This window comes from Podarcis vaucheri, assembly GCF_965113315.1.
Source record: "Podarcis vaucheri genome assembly, chromosome: 11".
Lineage (NCBI taxonomy): Eukaryota > Metazoa > Chordata > Lepidosauria > Squamata > Lacertidae > Podarcis > Podarcis vaucheri.
The window spans coordinates 19,636,134-19,655,841 of NC_138749.1; the positions used below are offsets into that span (position 1 = coordinate 19,636,134).

The 19,708-nt window shown below is 44.6% G+C and overlaps 1 long non-coding RNA gene across 1 annotated transcript in view; it reads right to left on the reverse strand.

The window, feature by feature from the left end:
• Positions 1–556: 556 nt before the first annotated feature.
• Positions 557–19,708, reverse strand: part of LOC309514283 — a 37,861-nt gene continuing 18,709 nt past the window's right edge. Inside the window, exons 2-3 of the long non-coding RNA XR_014211879.1 lie at positions 15,679–15,753; positions 557–734 (exon numbers count right to left, since the gene is read on the reverse strand). This is a non-coding gene — a long non-coding RNA (uncharacterized lncRNA). The remainder of the gene's footprint in view (positions 735–15,678; positions 15,754–19,708) is intronic.

The window sequence follows — 19,708 nt, forward strand, 5'->3', positions numbered from 1 at the left end:
AAGGAAAGATTTTAAAGTTTCTGAGACTCACTGAAAACATGTGCACACGAGCTGTACATCAAAAGGCTAAAAAAAGCAAAAAAGCTGTACATCAAAAGGCCAAAAAAAAAAAAGAGGCTATTTTTGGCTTCTGTCCATCATCTTTCTGATCACATTTTTCAGAGGGCACCCCTACTCTCCTCAGGTGGTGGTGGGGTGAAGATGTTAAAAGAATGAAAGCAAAATCCCAATTGATGTGCATGATTAGTCCTTGTAGACTCAGCAAGAAAAAGCAGCTTTCCCATTTTCTTTTTTAAAAATACTTTTTAATTAAATTTTCACTTTAACCAAACAACAATAAATTTCCACATTCATTTGTACAACTCTTTTCCCCCTGCTCTGCTGAGCAATGACCTCCCTCCCTCCTGCCAACAGTTTTCTATTTCCAATCTACATCTCACAGTTTCCTCTTTATTCAAGTCCATGTTGTAAGATTTATTTTAATCCTGCTAGTGTCTTCAAACTTCTACAGTTCTTGTTTACATTTACATTTACATTTACATTTACATTACATTACATTTACTCCAGTCTCTTTGGAATTTTGATTCATCCTGGTTTCAGATCCTGCAGGTCAGTTTTGCCAATTCTGCATAATCCATCATTTTCATCTGCCACTCCTCCTGCTTTTGTAACCTTATTAGGATGTGGTCCTATTTCAAGTGTCATTTATCATGGTCATGGGCTAAGTTGATTACCTGGAAGGCAGTAAGAAGTATCAGATCATCACACAGATGTTTATAAGGCTATTAACATGAAGCTAATAAGCTCATCACTCACTGGTCAATACACTTTTAGGTTTAGCTCTAGATACATCACCCTTGGTCACATGGACACCCTCGGGTCAGCCAGTTTGTGGCTCACCTAAACTCTATTATCTCCAGCCAATGTCATCAACATCACTGCTGCTGTCTCGGAATCAGTCATTTACGACTCTCTAAAATAAACACTTAAGAGAAGTATGACTTTACCCTGATTTGCAGCAGCTAAAGTGGCTCTCTCTAGGGAATTGCACACGGAGTAATTTTTTCAGTGGGACAGAGCTTAAGAAGTATTTGGGTTTACAGTGATTTAAAGCCAATTCCTGATATTGCTTTGAAGGCAGATGGTTTTCCAGCAGATCGGATCTTTGTTCACACATGACTCAGCTTGTGTACGGGTAGCATCACACAAGCCAGCAGCATGTCTGAGATGAGTCACCGTCCCTCCATCAAAGTTAACCAGAGTATCATCCAGTTTACATATCTTCTAAGAGGGGCCTCGGAGAAGGTAAAGTTGCTGAGACCCAAGATTGTAAATTTCAGGATATAAATTTCAGGACCTCTCCCATTTCAAAAAGTCCTCTCTCTAAGATAGCCCTGGGTGGAATTTCCTGCCCAGGAGATTTTTGTTACTTTGCTCCTTATTATCAATTCAGTCGAGATTAAATGCTTTCTGTTTCAAGAGGCATTTAGGAGCTGAGATTTCTAGAACTTTTCTCCCTGTGTTTATGTTGTGGACCAATGTAGATGTATTAGGCAACAGAACGGTGAGAAGTGCATCTTTTTAGTATTACTTTAACCGATGGATTAAATGTTACTTTCAATGGCCCCAAGTGAGGCATGTGGATTCTGTGTGAGGTGTTTAAACCCCATCCCCGCAAGGCAAAGAGAGGGCAATTGTTCCACAGTTATCAGGCTTGGCATCTGCAAGTGATACCCATTGGCAGCTGTCGGGGCCTCAACATCTCAGGAGAGCCCACTACTAATGCTTGCAATGCACACTTTAATATCCCCGCTCCCTCGACCCAGCACTCTAAGAAGTGCGAGGAAGCTGTGCCTGTCCTCCATTTTAATACCCTACTATCACTTGTAGAAGGGACACGGGTGGCACTGTGGATTAAACCACAGAGCCTAGGGCTTGCTGATAAGAAGGTCGGCGGTTCGAATCCCCGCAACGGGGTGAGCTCTCGTTGCTCAGTCCCTGCTCCTGCCAACCTAGCAGTTCGAAAGCACGAAGTGCAAGTAGATAAATAGGTACCGCTCTGGCGGGAAGGTAAGCGGCATTTCTGTGCACTGCTTTGGTTCGCCAGAAGCGGCTTAGTCATGCTGGTCACATGACCCAGAAGCTGTCTGCAGACAAATGCCAGCTCCCTTGGCCTATAGAGCGAGATGAGTGCCACAACCCCAGAGTCGTCCACGACTGGACCTAATGGTCAGGGGTCCCTTTACCTTTATCACTCGTAGGACATTGTGGGGAATTAAAATGGCAGCTAGACCCACAGGCCCTTTGCTGTTTGGAGTAAGCATGCCAGGGCCCACTGATAAAGGAGAGACTCAACAAAAGGCGCCATCAGATCCCTCTCTGAAACCTGCTTACAGCAGCACCTCATGCAAGAGGAGGCCCAGATGGGCTATGCTAGTTTACTCACTGACATCCTCCCTGATGCTGAAGAGGTTTCTCTTTCTTCTGGCTCATCCTCTCATGTTTAGGAGAACAAGGATAAGATAAGGAAGTTGCCTTACACCAAGTGAACTCCTCTATTTTGTATCAGAGAAGAGCTTTTCCCCCCTCTAAGACAAAATAAGGGGTAGCCCCAAAAAACCTGAAATGTAGCTCAGAGAATCCTGTTTTAACTGATACAAAATTCTGCTGGGGTTATTTTCCTCCATGGATTATATGTGCCCTGTTGACACAGCCACTCTAAACTAGGTAAAGGTAAAGGGAGCCCTGACCATTAGGTCCAGTCGTGACTGACTCTGGGGTTGCGGTGCTCATCGCGCTTTATTGGCCGAGGGAGCCAGCGTACAGTTTCCGGGTCATGTGGCCAGCATGACTAAGCCGCTTCTGGCGAATCAGAGCAGCGCATGGAAACGCTGTTTACCTTCCCGCCAGAGTGGTACCTATTTATCTACTTGCACTTTAATATGCTTTCGAACCGCTAGGTTGGCAGGAGCAAGGACTGAGCAACGGGACCTCACCCCATCACGGGGATTCGAACCGCCAACCTTCTGATCAGCAAGCCCTAGACTCTGTGGTTTAACCCACAGCACCACCCACGTCCCTTACTCTAAACTAAGCATATTCTTTAAAATAATGCTGGATCTCTTTTCGTTTAATTTCTAGTGCCATTAGGGGGGGAACCCCTCCCCATTTTAGAAAGTGGATACATTTAAGCACCAACATAAGGGTGGATCTTATTAAACCCAATTTTCTTCCTTCTTCCAATTGTCATCCAGGAAACCGAAAGGCCTTCCATCTGTCTGAATAATGGACGGGGGCCATTTCCCCAGTTATTACCTCAAACTATCCTCCTCCATTATGACAACTTCATTTCTGAAGGCACAATTAAGAGGCTAACAAATATAAAGTTTAATACTCTGTCGAGGAAATAAGCAGGCAATTTCCTACATTTGATAGCCAATCTGGTTTATAAAAAAACACATGACTTCATGTGCTTTGATGCCGGCACCAGCTCATTCTGCGCAGAACTCTTTGTCGCTGCTGTCAATCTGTGTTAACAACAGTATAGGAACAGCTTTATAGTATAAAATGACTTAGCCTGTCATGATGCGTCCTGGCCTGACCCTGGATTATTCTTCCTCTGACAAGGGTTATGACTGCCCAGAATCAGGAGAGCCCAGGGAGCAAAATGGAGACCCCCCCAAAAAAAAACTCTGGCACTGACCTGTAGAAAAACCCCATTCTGTGTCAGAAGAGGAGGCCAAATTGCCTCCCAACCCCAGGGAACATAAATGCCAGAAATTCCTAGAATTCTCTGGGAAGAGGATAGCTGAACCACTCTGGGAGTTCTTTGTGACAGGGATAAAAGGTAAAGGTAAAGGGACCCCTGACCATTAGGTCCAGTTGCAGATGACTCTGGGGTTCCTCCGCTTATCTCGCTTTATTGGCCAAGGGAGCCGGCGTACAGCTTCCGGGTCATGTGGCCAGCATGACTAAGGCGCTTCTGGCAAACCAGAGCAGCACATGGAAACGCCGTTTACCTTCCCGCCGGAGCAGTACCTATTTATCTACTTGCGCTTGATGTGCTTTCGAACTGCTAGGTTGGCAGGAGCTGGGACGGAGCAACGGGAGCTCACCCCGTGGCGGGGATTCGAACTGCCGACCTTCTGATCGGCAAGTCCTAAGCTCTGTGGTTTAACCCACAGCGCCACCCGCGTCCCTCGTGACAGGGATAGGCAGCACTATTTTTTCCAGAAAAAGAAGAGGTGCAAGAGCTCACTGTGAATGGCTATGGGGATAGGGTCTCCTAACAACTCTCAGCACCCTTAACAAACTACATTTCCCAGGATTCTTTGGGACCGTTTAAAGTGGTATGACGTTGCTTTGGATATATAGTACAGACAAAGCTTCCTCCAAACCGTTCTGTGCAAAAAGTATCTTGATCCTTCAGATGATTCACCCCTCGAGTCTCCTGCGGGCCATGTTTTGCTTTTTCTCATTTCTTCTTTTTACGATGCTAATGCCTGTCAGAAAGTGTTGCTAATATTTAAAATCTTAAGGTAACATTGTTTCATTGCCTTAAGCCGGGGGGCAAGTTATGCAGATTGACCAATGTACTGTAGCGGCTGTTGTTCTTCCATATGTCGTAACATGCCTGCAAACTTGTAAGTTATTTCTGGAATACGCTTTGTTCCTTTTCGTTTATTTATCCAACCTCTTGTTAAAAATGTGTGAGGGGTCCTCCCCCCCCCCATTCAGAACATCTGAACGTGTCTCACCACCTTCTGAAATAAGACTAGCTTCTTTCTCTTTTGGTTGTGATTATAGCGGCACAAATCCATTGGATTCATTTTTTGCTTTTATGTGGGGTTTTTTTTTCATTTCATATATAGCGCTTTGAGACTTTCTGAACACAAAAACCGTTTATAAATACCTGTAAGTGAATATAAAATAATAAGCATGGCAACATTTGGGCGGGTTGGCAGATTAGTACAAAGCTTTCGCAGCCTGAGGGGCCTTTCTCAGCATCCTTCTGCGGGCCACATGCAAGTGGCGCATAGCTGTCAACTTTTCCCTTTTCTTGCAAGGAATCCTATTTGGAACAAGGGAATTTCCCTTAAAAAAAGGAAAACGTTGACAGCTATGAAGTGGCAGGCAGGGCCAGAGGCCAAAGTGGGCGAGGCAAGAAATGTAAGTTGTATCTTTGGTCAGTGGGCTGGTTTCTACACACACACACACACACACACACACACACACACACACACATCCCTCTCCATCTGTCAGGGACTGGGCAGAGGAGGAATGGTGGAGACACCCTCCCCAGCCTGACCCTTCCAGAGGAGAAGAAGACAGGTCAGAATTACAACAGGGGTTTGTGGGAGGTCACAGATCAGAGGAAGATGAGAGGGAAAGCTGGGAATAATGGTAAGGGAGAAGGAGGAGGAGGAGGAGGAGGAGAAGAAGAAGAAGAACCAGGGGGGCAACAGCTGACAGACTTTAGAAAGTATTCCAGACCCCCCTCTTCCATAAGAGAGGGCCATAAGTTGAGAGCCAGTGTGGTGTAGTGGTTAAGAGTGGTAGTCTCCTAATCTGGTAAAGCGGGTTCGCATCTCTGCTCCTCCACATGCAGCTGCTGGGTGACCTTGGGCTAGTCACACTTCTTTGAAGTCTCTCAGCCCCACTCACCTCACAGAGTGTTTGTTGTGGGGGAAGAAGGGAAAGGAGGGTGTTAGCCGCTTTGAGACTCCTTCAGGTAGTGATAAAGCGGGATATCAAATCCAAACTCTTCTTCTATAACCCGGCAAGCGTTGTGTGAGCATTAAACGCTGGTTCGCAGATAGTAAACTCAGTCCTTTAGCGCAGAATGCAGCTGAGGCAACTGTGGTTGGAATAGTAACATCAAAGGTTTTATTTATAAAGCAAATAACAAAACAGCAAGACAACCCTCACATCCATCTTCTTCAGCAGAGGAGCAGAGCAGAGAGGAGAGAGGGAGGAGACATTTAAATATAGTGGTACCTTGGGTTACATACGCTTCAGGTTACAGACGTTTCAGGTTACAGACTCCGCTAACCCAGAAATAGTACCTCGGGTTAAGAACTTTGCTTCAGGATGAGAACAGAAATCGTGTGGCGGTGGCGTGGCGGCAGCGGGAGGCCCCATTAGCAAAAGTGGTGCCTCAGGTTTAGAACAGTTTCAGGTTAAGAACAGACCTCCAGAACGAATTTAGTTCTTAACACGAGGTACCACTGTAGTTCCCATACTCATACATCAATTAAGTAATTAAAGGCAACCTGAAACCTTATGCAATGTGAGAATGAGACATTATAATACTAACACGTTGAAAGTAGGAGAGCAGAGAGCTCAGAGGCAGAGGGCACTTTTCAGCACCGTAGCAATGACTCATGAGGAAGTGGGAGAGACACAGGGGGTGGAGATTCACTCGGGGCAACAGCATTATTCCGAGAGACTGCATTCCCAAGCCTCTCTCTGTGAATATTGAATAAAAGCAGATGGTAAGAGCTTTACCTTGTCTGTTCCCGGCAACCTGCCGTGGGGGTTGGTTCCTCTTCCACTTGACACCATCCTCCATCCAGAGGCATTATCAGTGTGGAAGGACATGTTCCACCCAAGCGAAAACACTCAAGAAACCCTCCAAGCAAGCCAGTGAAGGGGACCCGCCTGGGGAACAGGGGGGTGATGTGAATAAAGTCCCACAGGCCAGATTCAGATGCTAGGAGGGCCACAATTGCCCCTTGGGCCCTCGGTTCCCCAACATTTGGTGGACCACCTTATGTTTACTTACAACCATTTCCATCCTGAATGGAGGGAGATCAGTGTAGACGAGAACCAGCCTTGCACTTGCAGGTTTCTCCTCTGCTGCCAGGCCTTATTTCTCCCCGAAACTGATTGAGGAGGAGATCCTCTGTGTGGTTTCTGTCTGGCAGAACCTTTTCATCTCAAGTGAATGTTTCCAACTTCCTAATGTAAGTTATTAATGTAAGCCCTTTTAACCTCAGGACAAAATGCACAAGTGGATCCATTTTGCTGCTGCGGACCATTACTGGCAAGATGCCCTCTTGAGGCAAGAATGCCCATGTATAATTAAAAATGGCTTTATTCATTAGCTGGTATATTTCCTTCTCGGATTGTCTGGGGTGATGGGAGGTCCAGAGGTAGCATTCACCTAACAAGCCCCATCAGCAATATATTCTGTTTATCTAACAGAGTTTCCCCTGTCCTCTCCCTGCACCCCCCACAAGTTGGTTGGGGATGGGGGTCAGGAGAACCCCCAGAGCAGGGGGAGGATAAGGGGAATTGTTCTGTCTGGCAAGCAGATATGCTTATGCTGATGAAACAATCAACTTCGTGTAATGTTGAATTCCTCCCCAGGAATAGTTGGAGGGCCACACATTTCCTATCCCCTGGTGTTTGAGCAGAACACAGCTCACCATTCAACAACCAGTGTGGTGCAGTGGTTGGAGCACTGAGCTAGGACTTGGGAAACTGGAGTTTAAATCCCCAGTCAGGCATGAATCTCATCTAGGGCCAGTCTCTCGCTCATGCTCTGTCTCACAGGGTTGTTGTGAGGCTAAACTTGCAGAGGCGAAACAGTGGGTGTCACCCAGAGTTCCTTGGAGGAAAAGCAGGGTACACGTGCACTAAATGGAAACATAGAATTGCAGAGCCTTCTATCCCCAGGGCAGAGTAGCTTTTTCCAACTAGAGAAGTAGGTGTGCCTCATAATGACTGCTTGTGCATTCAAAGAGGTAGAACCTCAGTTAGACTAAGTGGTCGTGGTAACAGCACAGCAAGCGCTGCAGAAGAGGCCTCATTAACACACTGTGGGCATACAGAACAAGACGTGAGAGATTTCCCATCAATTCAATGTTCCATAATTTCCTCTATTAATTCTGCCGACGCACCTCAGTCGCACACAATGAGAGGAGACGGGAACTCTTGCAGCACTGTTTCCCGAGCAAACCAAAATTACATATGAGGATGAGGTTCAATTGATGCTTAATCTTGCGAATTTTCAGCATTCTGTAAAAAATATAATACAGTGGTATCTTGGGTGACAGACGCTTCAGGTTACATACACTTCAGGTTACAGACTCCGCTAACCCAGAAATAGTGCTTCAGGTTAAGAACTTTGCTTCAGGATGAGAACAGAAATCGTGCTCCGGCGGCGCGGCAGCAGCAGGAGGCCCCATTAGCTAAAGTGGTGCTTCAGGTTAGGAATAGTTTCAGGTTAAGAACGGACCTCCAGAACGAATTAAGTACTTAACCCGAGGTACCACTGTTCGACAGTGGAATTTGCTGCCAAGGAGTGTGGTGGAGTCTCCTTCTTTGGAGGTCTTTAAGCAGAGGCTTGACAACCATATGTCAGGAGTGCTCTGATGGTGTTTCCTGCTTGGCAGGGGGTTGGACTCGATGGCCCTTGTGGTCTCTTCCAACTCTATGATTCTATGATTCTACCACTGTACTGCTTACCATTTAATTGGTAGTGTTGTATTGCGGCACGTCAACGTCCTGCCGCCCCCTCCTTGTCAGGTCCACAGTTCTCAGGAGATTCAGTATCCTCTCCCACCAGCTGGGGAGCATTGGGATTTGGTCTGGCTGCTCAATTGGCCAATGACAGCTGGACCAGGGGGCGGGCATGCTCTGGGGGGCAGTCCTGACCAGGTCCCTCAGGACTTCACTCAGGTCTGCTCCCAGAGTATAAACGAGAGCAGGTCCCTTACACAGCATTTCGCCATTTTCATTTGTCCTTCAGGTCAAATGGCCAATCTGGGGGTTTGGGGTAAAAGCTTAGTCATGCTTGGTGGTAAGGCTGCATGCCTTGCCTGCTCCTTCGAGGATTTGCATATCCCGTTAAAGGGATCCTGGAAGAGGTGCTCCTGTCCAGGCACCCAAGCGGGGGCTAAGGGCCACAGCAGGTGATCTGTGTGGGATCTTTCCTACTTGATGTATGTCATAGGACTCCCTCAACATGGATGGGACCCCTTGGGGGGTCAACCTGCAAGTGGGTTAGTCGATACCAGTTATACCCAGTGCCTAAGCCGAAGCCACTTACATCTGAAATCAATAAAGTTGTGGTCTAATTTGAACCAAAGAATGTTGTTACAAGTGGTCATTTACTTCTTGGTATGGGAAGGAAGGCAGTTCATGGTGCCTGGGCATGCCAATTGTCCTTATTATTATTGTTGTTTATTAAATTCATATACAGTACCATTCTACATCCATAGATCTCAGGGCAGTTCACAACATAAAATTACAATTTAAAAACACAAAATACGTAATTAAAATAAGAACAAAACAAATGTCACTTTCCCACAACACATTTAAAAGGGCCCTGAATTTCAATCAGCCAAAGACTTGGTTGCATTTGTTAGAGATGTGTATCAACTTGTGGGGGCAATCCTGACTGTCATCTGCATAGCTGTGTTGGTTGGGTTTTTAGTGGTCATTTGTTATACTTTGTTTTTAGTGTTTATTGTTTTTGTAAGTCACTCTGGGTCACTTTTTGTCAGTCATTCTTTCTCTTGGATAGGGAGAGCCAGTTTGCAGTAGTGGGTCTGACGTGGCCTGTAGCAGCACTGTGAATTTTATAGAAGATCTGGCAGAATATTTTCACACACCGCCGCTTACTTCCAAAGCCAAAGGCATGAGAAATTCCACACTTTTGTGTCATATCTCTCCTTGCATTTTGTACATACTGCTCTGGCCAAAGGAACCTCATACAAATTTTATTGGTTCTTGTGTTTGTTCCCAAAAGGCAAAACCAATGCCAAACTACCTTCAGACAAAAATTATGGGAAGAAATTTACTCCTTATTTTTCCAGCCCACGAGTACACAATCCATCTCTATAACCAAGAGGCCTGTAATTCTAGGTAGTATGGCATTGCTGTACATGCAAGGACGCAGGTGGTGCTGTGGTCTAAACCACTGAGCATCTTGGGCTTGCCAATTGGAAGGTCAGCAGTCTGAATCTGCAAGATGGGGTGAGCTTGCGTTGCTCTCTCCCAACTTCTGCCAACCTAGCACTTCAAAAGCAAGTGCAGGTAGATAAATTGGTACCACTATGGCAGGAAGGTAAATGGTGTTTCCGTGCACTCTGGTTTCCGTCACGGTGTCCCGTTGTGCCAGAAGCAGTTTAGTCATGCTGGCCACATGACCCGGAAAGCTGCCTGTGGACAAACACCAGATCCCTGGGCCTGAAAGTGAGATGAGTGCCGCAACCTCATAGTCGCCTTTGATTGGTCTTATCTGTCCAGGGATCCTTTACCTTATTTTTACCTTTACATGCAAGGAGGATGTTGAGTTGTGTAGCAGCTCTTGTCTTTGAAAGACAATGAGGATTCTGAGAATGCAGAAGTTGGTCCTCCCTAATCTAGGAGACGGGGGATGCTGTCTCCCATGGGCTTGTGACCCAACAACATTTTCTTGAGGGAAATTGGTGGAGAGTCTCACTAACTGACATCTATGAAGCCTGGGGAGTGATTTGCTAATGACTATCTGGGTTTTTTAACTGTTGCTGGACCACATGCACCCATATTATCATGCCTGCTCACTGAGAGCTCAATCGGGTATGATGATGATGATGAAGATGTCCACCTTCTAGCCCTGTGAGATGTGTGACCACAAGAGAAAGAGTGCTTTTGTGGTGGCTCCACACCTTTTGAATGTCCTGTAGATCTGTGGTTGTAATACAACAAAACCAATACACCAAACCGGCTTGCAAATATAAAGGACAATTTCACTTATTTCAGCAAATTAAAGTGCAACATGACCCTTTCTTGCAACCATTCCCACTTACAGGACTTTGTGCTTCCAGGAGATAACTAACTGTAGAACAATTTGCTTATTTCAGCTGTGCTATGACACTATTATTATATACATTATTGGCAGAGTTGTGCCACTAATTGACTGTATGCCTATAAGTATCTCCAGGCTTTGATATGCACGTTGCACTTTAATTTGCTGAACTAAGTAAAATTGTCCTTTATATCTGCAAGCCGGTTTGGTGTTTTGATTTTGTTGTATTACAATCATTATAACACCTGATGCTTTTTTGTATACCCAGTCGATCTGTGGTGTGCGGCTACACTTCAGGCTTTTTGGAAAGCCTCCAAAACTCATTCATTTCAACCTGAGCTATTTTCTGTCTCACCCACTGAAAAGAGGCTGGGATTTTAGAATGTCACTGGGGTGCTGAGTCTTTTTTTAATCTTTGTGAATTCTGTTTTATTTTTTGTCTTAGCTTTTTGTAGCTTTTATTGTAACCTACTTTAGATAGACTGTGCCCAGAAACGCAGCATGTGTATATTTTTAAATAAAGGAGTGGTGGAAAGAGAGAGAGAGAGAGAGACCCCTAAATTGGAGGTCATCAACATGGTGCATGTGGGCAAACATAAGCTTACAGAGGCTGACCCTGGCACCAATAGGGTTCCTTTCCCCAGCCTTCCCTCACTGACATTCAGCTTGGTTGTGATGTGAATACTGAATTTTATTATTTCGGTCACACATATATCGGTCACACATAATTCCAGCCCACATACAATATCAAGGAAGTCATAAAACACGATAGGGATACATTTGAATTTGCAATTAGGTATAACAGGGACAATACAGATATAGCAACAGTTAAAAATATATATAAATTAAAACTTAATTTAATTTAACCTAAAATTATCATTTGACCTAAAATTATCATTTGACCTAAAATTATCATTTAAAACCTTAATCATTATGATAACACAGCTTGTTTCCTAAGTTTTATGGCAATCGCACAGAATTTGGCTACCCTTAACGTGATCTCAGGATCCTTGTCCTCTACCAGGGATTTTAGACATTGAAGTTCAGATTCATTTGGAGATTTTTGCATAGCAGGGGTAATAAATACCAAGTGTATATCCCCATAAAAATGGCAGCATAACAAGGCATGAGAGACAGTGTCTAACTCCATCAAGCCGCAGGGGCAGACTCCTTCCTTGTAGTTGTGATGTGTTTGTGGTGCCGGCAAGGGTTTTACAAATGTAAAATGAGCACTTTACAAATGTGCTCACAGGCCTAGGAATGTTGCCTACCCTGGATACATAACTATAGACCTGAGAACTACAGATGCAGCACAGCCGCTCACTGAAATATGAGAGAAATTCCATGCGATATCCCAGTCATTTGGAGCAGAGTACAGTGTGGTTTGCACAAACTGCAAAAACACAAATTTGAGTCAGACCAGATTTGTTCCTGAGGGTCGTTTCAGGAGTCTTATGTGCATGTGTGTGTGTGTGTGTCTGCGTGTGCATTGCACCATCCCAGTATGTAAATATAAGAAAAGGTAGATGATAAACTAAATCTATGAGCAAGCAGTTAGAAATCTTCTAATAAAAATAGCTCAGCACAAGAACGGAATTGTACAAGGCAAGGGCAGATCGGCATTCTCTCCTGCTGATTAATTACTTTGAGTAGGAAAGAAAAACACAGAGCGCATGCCAGAGAAAAGGCACATCGAATGAAACAAAGTTAATAAGACACCTCAGTGTCGATTAATTGTTCTGGACTCCCACATCAAATGTCACAAGTTAATAGCAACTGGCTCAGATGACGGGAAGAGTCTGCAAACGAGGAATGTTGCATGGTGATAAAAGCTGAAGGGATAACAAACAGAAGAAAAGAACATGACTGTGTGTAACGGGGGAGCAGCAGAACACCCTGAAGACGCACCACTGCAGATGGAACAGATTTCTGTCCATTGTCTACCAGTCTGGATTGCCAAACATATCTGTGGTGATTGTCGCAGATTGACTAAATATGGTGAAAGTATGTAGAATGAACACCGAGAACCTCTGCAATATCACCACTCCTGGGTGACATGGAAAACCCAGAAAGCTATTATTTCTGGAACCGAAATGATGAGTCATTTGTCCCTGAGTACAAACACAATGGATCCAGCTTAGACATGCTTTGAGCAGCTTCACTGACATCAATGGGTCTTAATATAGTCGTGACCAGCCTGTTCCATTGACTGTATTGGGCCTTCTCTGAGCGTAAATGGGTCTGGATTGCAGACCCTGATGGTCACTGTCAGGAAACAACAACAAGCAACAATTCTTGAGCATTGCCAGCTGCTTACTTTAAAGACAGAGGTGACCCCAATGTTGTCATGGCAAATTTAAAGCAACCACTCAAGTGGGCTGAGGTTCTCCCAAGCCCAACTTGGAGATAAAATACCATCTGTAGCTAGCTAACACAAGGAGCAAAGTGAGAAAGCCTAACCTAGAAGCTTCACAGGGCTCAGTGTGAGTCATGTGACCACATCTGGCCTATTGTGATTAAGGATGCCATTCCAAGGTAGACCACATGAAAGGTCCCAGGTTCAGTCCCTAGCATATCTACGTAGGCCTGGAAAATGCTCCTATCTGGAATCCTCTGGAGCTGCTATCAAAGTATAGACAATGTCAAAGACTATGTGGTGTCTTTCAGATGTTGTTGGATTCCAACTCCATCCGCCCTAACCAGCATAGCCAGTGGTTAGGGATGTTGATAGATGGAATCCAACAGTCCAAGTCTACTTTAGAGATAAAGAACCGCAAGAAGGGAGAGCAGTGGAGTTGAAGTTGCTCATCAACACTTAGCACCTGGATTGCAGACTGACTAGACGCCCAATGGCACTCAACTTTTTATTCAGATTTAGACCCATTGAAATTAATGGAAACCTAATTGAATGCCATCTATATAGGTTACCTGGTAACAGTCTTCCTCACTGATTATGATATATGCTATACAGTGGTACCTCGGGTTACAGACGCTTCAGGTTACAGGGTCCGCTAACTCAGAAATAGTACCTCGGGTTAAGAACTTTGCTTCAGGATGAGAACAGAAATCGTGCAGCGGTGGCAGCAGGAGGCCCCATTAGCAAAATTGGTGCCTCAGGTTAAGAACAGTTTCAGTTTAAGAATGGACCTCCGGAACGAATTAAGTTCTTAACCTGAGGTACCACTGTATTTCTAAAGTAATTGTTTGTAAATTTGTATATAAATGAATGCACTCAAAATTTACGCAAATCTGTGCCTTCTTCTGTCTGCCCACTAATAAATAAATAAATATTGGTGCATTGTTTCCATTGTGTGGAAGTAGCACAGTCACCAGGTTCCTTTCTGGGAAAGTCAGTCATGGGAAATGCTTACCGTACATACTTCAACACCCTAGCCGGTTCCTCCCTTTACCACAGAGATGAGGAACCTGCAGCCATCTTGATGTTGCTGGACTACAGCTCCCATCATCCCTGACTGTTGACTGTATGGACTTGGGGCTGATGGACGTCAGAGTCCAACAACATCTGGACAGCTACAAGTTCCTCGCTCCTGCTCCCAAGGTCTTATTTTCCTCCATGTAAACCACTTTATGTGACTGTTGGCTATTAAGAAATATCTTGCGGGTATGAAGTGCAGGAATTGACACCCATAGGCCAGGAGCGGAGTCTGCCAGAGGAAGGAACCAGGCTACAGGTGGGTGGAAACTGGAGGTGGAAGGACCTGTCAATTTCAGTTCTCTCAGTTTTTCAGTTTTTCCAGTCTTGACTTCAGTTCTCCACATTTCTTCTGCATTTTGCAATTTTATTTTACTTTTTAAAACCTTCATAAAACTTCCTCAGCATGTTTGCATGAATTTCCCCTTGTAAACACATTTTTTGCAAGCAGTTTCTCCTAACATAATGCATGTTATTTCATTAATAAATTCACTTTTACACACAATTCCCCTAAAATATGTATTTTTGTAAACACTGCTTGGTTGGAGAATGATGTCCCAAGATTTGGGTAAGTGTGAATTTCAATGGACAGCTGTGTTTCAGCTCTTATACCATTTTGAACAATGTGAACTTGATAGATTTGCATTTAAATGCAAACTGAATCGAATTTCTCCTGTATCCATACTAGAAACTAAAGATTGTCCTTTTCCAAACCTGTACAACAGTCAGCCATCAAACTTGAAAGGTCCTTAATTTCTGACAAATCAAGCTCTAAAGGATACATTATCAGAGCTGTGCATGATTCGGCACTGCGTGGTCCTTTGCAGTATAACAAGAACATTGTTCCTTCGGAAGTCAGTAGGAAGTGAATTGTTGGGCTAAAATCCTGTAATGAGGCCAAGTTCTATCAGGACTCTGTCAAGACAAGGAAACAATTTGCAAACGATATTCTTTGTCCTGGATTCTTGACCTGACACTTGACATTGCACTGAAATTAGTGCAAGGAGCTAAATAATGCATCTCAAGAAAAAGAAATATTGACAATGCATGACTCAGCCCAAACATTAGATTAAGTCATGAGAAGCCAACCAAATTGCAGCCAGTGGCCTTTTCTGTTTCTATGCCCTCACTGTGGAAAAAGGGGTGATTGAAGCACACACAAAGGAGATGAATGACTGAGGCCTGTGTCCTTGGGTTACGTATTCCTAATTATATTTCAGATATACTGCAGGATGCATTTAGATTGGGCACTCAGTCACATTGTCTGCAAGCAGGCTCAGGGGTGCAGGCTGTTTAGCAGTGGAAGGGCTTGGAAGGCAACAAGCTCTGGTAAGGGACAGAATTTTGCAACACCTCTTCGGTTGCTGCAGGGAAACTAGTCACGGTTTAAAAACAAAAAGAAAGAAATCGAATAAAGCTGCAAACATAAATATATTAAATAACCCACCTGGTTCTTTAGGGGAAGCTTTATTGCAGCCTTTTGCAAGCTGTGGATCTTTCAAAAGTTAAGGATGGGCAGGTTCTGAAGTAGATTAAAGCATTTCACACTTACTGAATTTGTTCTCTTAAAACCTGTGTCATAGCTCAATGGGAGAGCATCTGTTTTGCATGTACAATGGTACCTCAGGTTACATACGCTTCAGGTTACATACGCTTCAGGTTACAGACTCCACTAACCCAAAAATAGTACCTCAGGTTAAGAACTTTGCTTCAGGATGAGAACAGAAATCATGCTCCAGCGGCGCGGCAGCATCAGGAGGCCCCATTAGCTGAAGTGGTGCTTCAGGTTAAGAACAGTTTCAGGTTAAGAATGGACCTCTGGAACGAATTAAATACTTAACCTGAGGTACCACTGTACTGTAGAAGGTTCCAGGTTCAATCTCAGACACCTCTAGGTAGGACTGCGAAAGACCCCCGCCTGAACCCCTGGAGCAGGAGTGACAAGTGGGGGGCAGCCCCCCCCCACTATTAATGAAAGAGCTGCCCCTCCTATGTTCCACGGCATTTGCACATTTCCACTGATGTGGAAATGTGAAGAACTGCACATAAGAATGGAAAAATAAGGGAAACAAAAGTTGATTGATTTACCAATCCCTTGCCACACACTGAACTGTGATCTCACCCTATAAAGTGCCCAGCATTTACAAAACTGTTTAATGTGAATAAATAAGAGAAGGTAGCCTTCTTGTCTTGCTTTCAAAGAGAGGGGAAAGGAATGGTCTCAGACTCAGTGTTATCCAAATAAATAATCAATGAGAAAGATCATTAAAAGGGCAATTGTTCTAGTAATCACACCAATTTTTTTTTAAAAAAGAAAAGATTAAAGATATGTTTGTAGGCTGGTTTAATCCAGAGCCTTAAAAGCTAAGTATAGATTTCTCTCATTGTGTAACTCAGACAGGTGAGAGTGAGAGGTCAATGTGCTATAAAGCACATGAGGAAGGAAAGGCCATAGCAGCTCATAGTAGAGAATCTGTAGAAGGCCCAGGTTCCAGCCCAGGCATCTCCAGAAAGGTCTGGGAATGTCCCCAGTCTGAAACCCTGGAGAGCTATGGGGCTCAAAAGGAGCTGCAACCACTGTCTGAGGTGGTTTGCTCTCTCTGCCTAATAATAGGGCTGGTTCCAGCCTGGAAAACTGGTGGAAAGAACTCATGCTCCAGAAAGAACTCAGGCTTCCTCAACCTCGGCCCTCCAATTGTTTTGAGACTACAATTCCCATCATCCCTGACCACTGGTCCTGTTAGCTAGGGATCATGGGAGTTGTAGGCAAAAAACCCCTGGAGGGGCCAAGGTTGAGGAAGCCTGCTCTATGACATGATATTTTTGCTGCTTGAAATGAAGGACAAGATGTTGGCCCCTCCTGTTTTACCACCTGAGGTGAAATGGGAAGATACCTCCCATCCCCATCAAAGTCTCGCTTACCAGGGTCATGTGGTGGCAGGGACATGTGGGGTGCTCACGGGGGGGCATTGCCTCATGGGATTTTGCTACCCAAAGTGGCTGCTTCAATCTGTCTTTTGGGTGGGCCAGCCTTGACGCCTCCATTCTCCCATACAAAAGTCTGCCAGACTGGCAATTCAACACTGGTAAAGGGTTACATTACAGTGGTACCTCGGGTTAAGTACTTAATTCGTTCCGGAAGTCGGTTTTTAACCTAAAACTGTTCTTAACCTGAAGCACCAATTTAGCTTATTGGGCCTCCTGCTGCTGCGTGATTTCTGTTCTCATCCTGAAGCAAAGATCTTAACCCAAGGTACTATTTCTGGGTTAGCGGAGTCTGTAACCTGAAGTGTATGTAACCTGAAGCGTATGTAACCCAAGGTACCACTGCATCACTCATTATATCAAAGGGTAGCAGAATAGCTTTATCATTGAACAGCCAGTACACTTCAATTGAGGATTAGGAGAAATGATGACAGGAAACAATGCAGGAAGATAAAATATTAGAATTCCATTGTTTGTAGTCACATTTCAAAGGCATCCTCTCATTTAAGTAAGTATACTAATAACTCAGGTAGCACTCGGCTGCTTGGGGTCCATGGCTGCTTTGGGATGTGGATGGTGCTGTGGTCTAAACCACTGAGCCTCTTGGGCTTGGCGATCAGAAGGTTGGCGGTTCGAATCTCCGCAATGGAGTGAGCTCCCATTGTCCCTGCTCCTGCCAACCTAGCAGTTCAAAAGCACGCCAGTGCAAGTAGATAAATAGGTACCACTGCAGCAGGAAGGTAAACAATGTTTCTGTGCACTCTGGCTTCCATCACGGTGTTCCTTTGCAGCAGAAGCGGTTTAGTCATACTGACCACATGACCCAGAAAGCTGTCTGTGGTCAAACACTGGCTCCCTCGGCCTGAAAGCGAAATGAGCACTGCAACCCCATAGTTGCCTTTGACTGGACAACCGTCCAGGGTTCCTTTACCTTTACCTTTTACTTCTGTGCATACTGCACATATCTATACATCCTTTCCTAATTCTGCCTAATGGTAGATCCAGCCTTGTTTCCAGCTACCACGAGCTCCTTTCTTCCCAGTTTCCAGTAATTGTCCTTGCCTAACCACAAAGATAACTCCGTTTTTGAAGTCTGGGTTTTCAATAAACTACTTCAGCACTGAATGATGTTCAAATAAATACCATAATTTTATTTGTCGTTCCCACCCCCCACCCCACCTGGAAGAAAAAAGCTTGCTTATCCCCCCCCCCCCCCGCTCTTCCAGCCTTTCCAGAAGTACAAAATCTCCAGTCATGACTATCACCAAAAGCAAACTATCTGGCTGGCTGTAACTTCAGAAACCTTTGCATCATCTCTGAATCACACCATTCTTTGAAAGTTCTTTTCTGAAACAGTGCCAGGTTAATTTATTTAACCACTTGCAGAACATGACTAAACACTCAAAATGCAGATTATTTGATTCACGCTTTCATCACCTTGAGAATTTTCTGTCATAGAATCATAATGGATAGTTCTATGTCCCTTTGGCATCAGTCAGCAAAGGGTTTGTGTCGCTGAGTCAGGAACTGGTGCCTTAAACTCATGAATCAGCACAATCCCCCGGGTGTACAGTTAAAGACCTGTTAAAATCATTGGTTGCTTTGCTACTGACTTCAGTGGAGAGGAGATTAAAACCCATATTGGAAATGCTTTGCTTTGCTTTGATTTTTGATTTTTGATTTTTTTGTAAAAAAAACAAGCTATATAAGAAACAGTTTACTTCTAGTGCCATATGGAAATCTTCTCCTCTGTGTTTTAATAATAATAATAATAATAATAATAATAATAATAATTTATTTGTACCCCACCCATCCAACTGGGTTTCCCCAGCCACTCTGGGTAGCTTCCACAAAGACCAAAAATACACTAAGATGTCACACATTAAAAACTTCCCTTAAGATGTCTTCTGAATGTCAGGTAATTAATCAATTAATGAGAAGATAAATTGCATTTGAAAAGAACCAAAGGGGTGGGAAAATATCAGAGAAATTCTCAGGCCCAAGTGCCATCTCATCCAACATTCTGCTCTCATAATTGTCAACCAGATGCTTATAGGAAGTCAAGAAGAATAAGTGCCAACTCTTTGGGGCCCTGGTCCCTTTGGTCCCCCAAACAAAAATTTAAGGGAGGTCAGCCCCCCCCCATATTTTCTACAAGTTGGCACCTCCTCCCCTCCCTCCCCTGGGCAGCCACCTCCCTGCCAGCTGGGTGCCTCTCCCTCTTCTCTCAGACTGGTGACTGGGAACGGCCGCCGAGACCATATAACACCGGTCTTGAAAGACCTACATTGGCTCCCAGTACGTTTCCGAGCACAATTCAAAGTGTTGGTGCTGGCCTTTAAAGCCCTAAACGGCCTCGGTCCTGTATACCTGAAGGAGTGTCTCCACCCCCATTGTTCAGCCCAGACACTGAGGTCCAGCTCCGAGGGCCTTCTGGCGGTTCCCTCACTGCGAGAAGCCAAGCTACAGGGAACCAGGCAGAGGGCCTTCTC